Genomic DNA, 6,821 nt, shown 5'->3' with positions numbered 1-6,821 from the left:
TTGACCATTCTCTACTCTTTCAAACACTATCTTCTATAGACTGACCTACATGAGTCAACTTTCCTCCTTCTTTCCTCCCACATCTCTGGCTGCCCCTTTTCTCTCTCCTCTGCAGACCCATCTGTCTCTAGTTAGGCAGCAGAGAGAACCTCAAGCATGTTTCAACAGTGTCTCCTCCTTCACGTCATGCTTTTCTCCTTAAATGCACATAAATCTCAAGTTCATTTCTTTAGTCTAGGCTTCTCTGACCTTTCAATCCACAACAATCTCATTTTCAACCTATTTTCTTGTATATATGGAAAGTCAATTGTATTGACTATTTATTGCTTTGTAGTAAATTATCCTCAAACTTATGCACAACCACAAACATTTATTATCTCATAGGTTCTGTGGATCAGGAATTTGGGGGCAGCATAGCAAGGACCACGAGCTCCGAGTCTCTGGGAGGTTGCAATCAAGGAGCTGGCAAGGGCTGATATCATCTCAGGTTTCATATGGGGGGAACAGCCCCTTCAAGCACATCCCAGGACTGTGGGTGGCCTCAGGCCCTCACTGGCTGTTGCTCAGACACAACAAACCCTTCCTTATCAAGGAGCTTAGGACAAGGAGAGGGCAGGCAGCTTGTTCTCCCAGAGCAAGGATTCTGAGAGAGATGGTGACGGAGATTGGGGCATGTGGGGAGGAAACAAGATGAAAGTCACAGTCTTTTTATGACCTAATTTCAGAAGTGACATCGCATTATTTTCCCCTTATTCTAGAAGCAAAACCCTAGATCTACCACACATGAGGAAAAGGGATTACATAAGGGCAGATACCAGAATTGGGGCTCACTGGGAGTCCACCTCATCACGTCCACTTCATCACTGTGACCAAAATGAAACTCTCCTTCTCCCTACCACCCTCCCCAGTGCTAGAAGCGTGGCTTTCCTCCCAGTTTCTCTTTCTCAGTGACTGACACCTCCATTGATGTTGTTCTTCAACCCAGAAACCTAGGAGCCCTTCTCAGCTATCTCTTCGATCTCATCCTCCATATCTGATCATCCTAAATTCTGTCAGTTTAATCCCAAATATCACTCAGATGGGCTCACCTCTCTCTATCACTACCACGGTAAGCCATCATTTCCTGATGGGACTTGTGATCATCTGCTCCCTGTTCCTCCTGTGCCTACCCTGATGGCCTCCTCCAACCTGTGTGCTCTGATACTAGGGGAGCTCCTCACCATGTTCATCTTCCTGTCTGATCCCTCTGTCTGATCTCCCCCCTCTTATTTATTTATTTTTAAATTTTGTAGCACTAGGGATGGAACCCAGGGTACTCCACCATTGAGATGCATCTCCAGTCCCCTTTTTAAAACATTATTTTGAAAACAGGGTCTCACTAAGTTGCTCAGGTTGGTCTCAAACTTTGGATCCTTCTGCCTCAGCCTCTCAATTTGCTGGGATTACAGCATGCACCCCCCAAGCACATCTCTCTGTTTAAAACCATTCAATAGCTTCCCATCTTCTATAGGACAAAAACAAAATCCTTAATAACCGACAGCAGTCTACGGGGTCTGACCCTCCTCACCTGCCAGCCTGACCTTACACAGCCTCTTGTCTCTCTTCTTTGAGTATGTTGGCTTTCATCTACACCCACTAGCCACAGAGTCTTTGCAAATGCTGTTCCTGCCCAGAATGTTCTTCCACCCTCCTTTATGCTTAATTAACTCCTGTTCAAGTTTTGCTCTCAGCTGGAGCATTGTGTTCATGGAAACCACCCTCTGGAAGCACATGAACTATGGTCCTCTTCCCTTGGAGCTCCTGTCGTTGCAATTTTATATCAATTTATGGGATTATTTGATTGTCTCTTCTTCATGTTGTAAGTGCCATCAACTCAGAGTCACAGCACTGCTATAACCCCAGCGTTTCACGCATCATAGATGCTTAGTAAAAGTAAACACACGTCCAAAGAAACTTGCTTTTTTTCCCCACAACTCTACCCACATAGATGCAGTGAAAGGCCTCCGAGTTGACTTGGTGGGGCTATTGCACTTGTGTGTGATTCGATTCCCACCTGTTCAGGGTCCTGGAGGCCTCTGGGCTCCAGGTCCAGATCTGATCCAGGAAGGTCTCACTGTAAATTGAAGGGCAGGACTGGCCCAGAGTCCTGATTTGGGCAACCAAACCACCTAACGGACCTTTGTATCCAATTGGAGTCAAAGCTTTGCAGGCTATCAGGACATACTTTCTTGCTCACTGAACCTGGCTGGGTATGTATGTCCTGAACAGGCTCCTGGGTCATGTTCGGGAAGGGGACATTTGCTCTCGTCCTTCATCACTCAGGGTCCACTGTGGCAGGTAGGACTCTGTTCTTCTGTTCCTTGATTGCCTGGAAATGCCACATCCTGCGGGTTTGGCCCACCAGACTGGTCCAAGTTCTTCAAAAGAGTGGGGGACTCAGGCTCTGCCAGGCCATGGTGGTCTCATGGTGGTACAGATATGAGAATGTGTCTTACTCCTGCTTCTTCCCGCCTTCAAGTTTATCTCTGAGTTAAGTCAGAACTTTGGAAGGCTCCAACTCAGGGACAATCTCATTTAAGGGCAAGAGGTGGTGGCATTGAACTTGACCTCTCAGTCAGTCTGGGCTAAACAGTTCCAGATGCAGCACAGTCCCCTCTAGTGCTCCTGTTGCTCAGGTGTGGAATCCTGGGTCACTCTAAAGAGAGCATCCCTGGCCCATGGCTCCCAGCATACCCCATGTCACCCCTGACCCATCTAGTACATTAGAGAGAGCCCTTATTTTAAGACTGAAGTTTAATTTTTTTTTTTTAAAGTACTAAGCATTTTCAGCAAGGAGTGATGTGGTAGAGATTTTTGACAAATTAATCTGCTAATCTTATACATCAGGTTTTAAACAGAGAAGTGACCGTGGTGGGTAGACAAATTGGTGTATAAGAATTACCCAAAGCAAGAAATAGTGACAGCTGGCACTAAAGCCTAGCTCTAGGTTTATTGAGAATTGAATGAATCTAGAAATTTGGACAAGAAGGCCTTATGAGTGGGTGGAAATAACAACTGAGTCCCCATTGAAAAAGCTGGGTAAGTCTCCCTCCATTTGCTCTCTCACGTGCATGCTCTCATAGGGGTTGAGGGCTTGTGTTCCCTGATTTGATGGCCTTTGGAGGTAGAGCCTAGAGGCGAGATTCAGAGCATGAGAGTGGAGCCCTCATGAATGGGATTAATGCCTATATCAGAAGACACCAGAAAGAAGAGCTCCCTCCCTGGTAGGGGTGGCCCATGTGCAAACCAGCAAGAGGGTCAGGAAACGCATCCATTGGCCATTCATCTGGGACTTCAGCCTCCTGAATAGTGAGACACATGTTTCTATTACTTAATCTACGAGTCTATGGTACTTCGTTAGAACAGCTCTAACTATATAAGGCATGCACTGAGACCACCCCAGGGCCCCTTTCTTCCACTTTTTTTGTTTGTTTTGGTACTGGGAATTGAACTCAGGGACACTCGATCACTGAGCCATATCCCCAGCCCCATTTTGTATTTTATTTAAAGACAGGGTCTCACTGAGTTGCTTAGTGCCTCGTTTTTGCTGAGGCTGACTTTGAACTCGCAATCCTCCTGCCTCAGCCTCTAAGACGCTGGGATTACAGGCGTGTACCATGCGCCCGGTTCCTTTCCTCCACTTTTATCACAGCTGCTTCTCATTTACCTGGATGGCTAACTCCCTGCTCTTCCAGGCTCTTGCTGATTTGACACACCTTTCCATCCTGATTTGTGACATTCTCTCCTAGACACACTTTTATATTCAGTCTGCAAATGTGCACACCGCCACTGCAAACAAGAGGACCTCCCTTTTCTTCTGACCCCTGAATACTTAGGTCCCTGGGTCAGTCCTCCTAATAGGAAATGGGCCAGTCAGGGTTGCAGTAATGAAGAGGACATTCAGGTCAACTGGGGGCATCCTGAGCAGTCATGAGCGGGGGAGAGGAGGCTGTGAGCAGCTAGACTAGAACAGAAGATGACCACGGAGCCTGAACGGGGAGGGCGGGAGCAGAGAGGGAGGAGTGCTGAGGACCAAGGTGAAGTCCAAACAGGAAGAGCAGGTGGAGAGGCTCAAGCCACTGCCTTCATCAGATCACTTGCAGTCAATGCTGGACTAGTCAAGTCCTATTTGATGGCTTAATGGAATGCTGCTTCTCTTTTCATCTGTCTTCTTGCTGACCATTTTGGCTGACTGACAGCAGCTCTGCCAGAGGGTGAGCAGAAGAAATGAAGGCAGACGAAAATGAAACGGGTAAATTTTGCTATTTGTTAGCAGCGCTGGGAAAAGACAGGGTGGAGAAAGTGTTGGGCAATGGCTTAATAGCACTAATAAAAATACTATTCTATGAAGGATTCATGTAATTGATCTGTGTACTACTATTCCCCAAATGCTACTGAGAGCAAAGGGCTGGCTGCATTTGGTTTTTATTGCTTAGAATTTAAACTTTAGATTTAGTAAACAGTAGGTAACCAAATTGTCTTTGATATGACCAGTAGGTTGGGAAAAAAGAGTTTATTATTAAATAAAATTTGATCATATTCCATTTAGCTCACCATTTCAATCCATCAAGATGAATCTTGTGTAATATCAAAACTTCATCTATATTCCAATATGTTTTTCTTGCCCTGTCAGACTGCAGAGAGTATGGAAGGATTTGTAAGAGCATGCCTCTAAAACTGGGAGAAGTCATCTTCAAACCCAGAAATAGTTCATAGTTAACAATTTCAAGGTTAACTAGTAATAGATGTTATGTTCCTGACTGATAAGTTACAATCTGCAACTAACTGATGATGAAGATGTGATTCTTCAGTAGGTAACGATAAAAAAGCGGTAGCTAGGGCTGGGGTTGTGGCTCAGGAGTACAGTGCTCGTCTTGTGTGCATGAGACACTGGGTTCGATCCTCAGAACCACATAAAAATAAAATAAAGGCATTGTGTCCACCTACAACTAAAAAATAAGTATTAAAAAAGTGATATCTATCATGGAAGTTAAAACTGGTATGTCTTTCTCCCTCAGCAGAAAAGTTGGAAGCCAGGCCTGGTTTCCAGAGGTCTCCAGGTGGCAGGCATCCCGCTCTCATAAGCTCAGGAGCTAGTCAGGTGAGCCTGTCCTGTGAGAGAAGCTGGTCAGTTGGGCTGTGACAACACCCATATTCAAGGTAGCAGGTGCTCCTCAGCTCTGACAGATTGATGCCACAGGAGAGTGTAGAAACCTGGTGCAGGCAGACCTTCCCAGAGAGCCCAGGAGTTTTTGTATGAACTCAAAAACAAAACAAATGAACAAAACATGTTGGTGGGTCACCAGGAACCTCTGGTGTAAAGCAAGTAGTAAAGGGACTGGACAGTGAGGCCCTGTCTGTGTATGGAAGGAAAGCACCAAAGGCTTCTGTCTCATTCTTGTCCACGGAGGCTGAGTTCTCCTGGGGGCCATCACAATGAGGACTCCCGGGAGATCACCAACTCCCTTCACTTTAATTTTCTGCTCACCAAACCTTTGCATACTAATCTCATTTTACAACCAGCTTTAAAACTAGGGAGGGATGATCTGAAAAATGGATTTACCTATTTCAGTCCCTTGAAAAGTATACTTCTCCGTGTATCAGTAAACCAGCATTCTGATTTCCTACTGAACTCTTGACTGTGTTTAGCATTTGTTTATCTTGTAGAGCTTGGACTGTTCTGGATTAGCTAACAAATTAAGATTCTGGTGCTGAAAGTTGAATATGTGACCCTAATTAACAGCGCCCGAAGTTTGTGTGCTTTCTCTCCAGAAACCATCCAGGCCGGCTCTCATTTTGTTAATGTGCAGAAACTGCTGTGCTAGGGAATAGGTGAAATCTTTGCTCTTCTCATTGGTTCAGTTTCCTAATGCAAACTCTCATCTCATCCCTTGCTTTCAAGTCTCCAGATTTTTCCTGTGTCCTTGCCCCTCTGAAACTTCCACCTGCTTTGGGGATATGCACTGTCCTCCTGAGTTGTGTTTATGTTCCTTCTGTATCTCTCAAACTCTCTATTGTTTTATTCCTTTTATTGCTTTTGTTTCTTCATATGGAAACCTGGCTGCTTCCTTGGTAATCTTATTAAGATACTATATGTCACAAAGTCCTAGGTCTGAAATATGCTTTTTTTTTAAAAAAAAAAAAGTGTGTGTGTGTGTGTGTGTGTGAGAGAGAGAGAGAGAGAGAGAGAGAGAGAGAGAGAGAGAGAATTTTTTAAATATTTATTCTTTACTTATCAGCGGACACAACATCTTTGTTGGTATGTGGTGCTGAGGATCGAACCCGGGCCGCACGCATGCCAGGCGAGCGCGCTACCGCTTGAGCCACAACCCCAGCCTCTGAAATATGCTTTTAGAGAGTTGGGCTGGCCAATTTGGTAGCCACTAGCCACATGGGACCATTGAACACATGAAATGTGACTGGTCTGAAATGTGAGGTGCTGTATCAAATGTACCAGATTTGGAAGAGTTATTCTAAAATGAGAATGGAAAATGTCTCATTGATACCTTTTTTTTTAAAATACTGATCACATGTTGAAATGATTATATTTCTGTTATATTGGGTTAAGCAATATATTGTTAAATTATTTTCTTCCATTTCTTTTTACTTTTTAAAATGTGGCTACCAGAAAATTATAAAGTGCATATTTGGCTGGCAATAATTTTCTGGTCACTGTTACTTGAGACTCCCAATGCCTACATTCTTTCACCTGTACAAGCATGAAGATGCTATTAAAAACTCAATTTGGATGAAATATTCCACAATTAATCCCACCTTCCAAG

This window comes from Spermophilus citellus, assembly GCF_964194105.1.
Source record: "Spermophilus citellus genome assembly, chromosome: 7".
Lineage (NCBI taxonomy): Eukaryota > Metazoa > Chordata > Mammalia > Rodentia > Sciuridae > Spermophilus > Spermophilus citellus.
The sequence above is the reverse complement of the archived record's forward strand: the minus strand, read 5'-3'. Positions refer to the sequence as shown.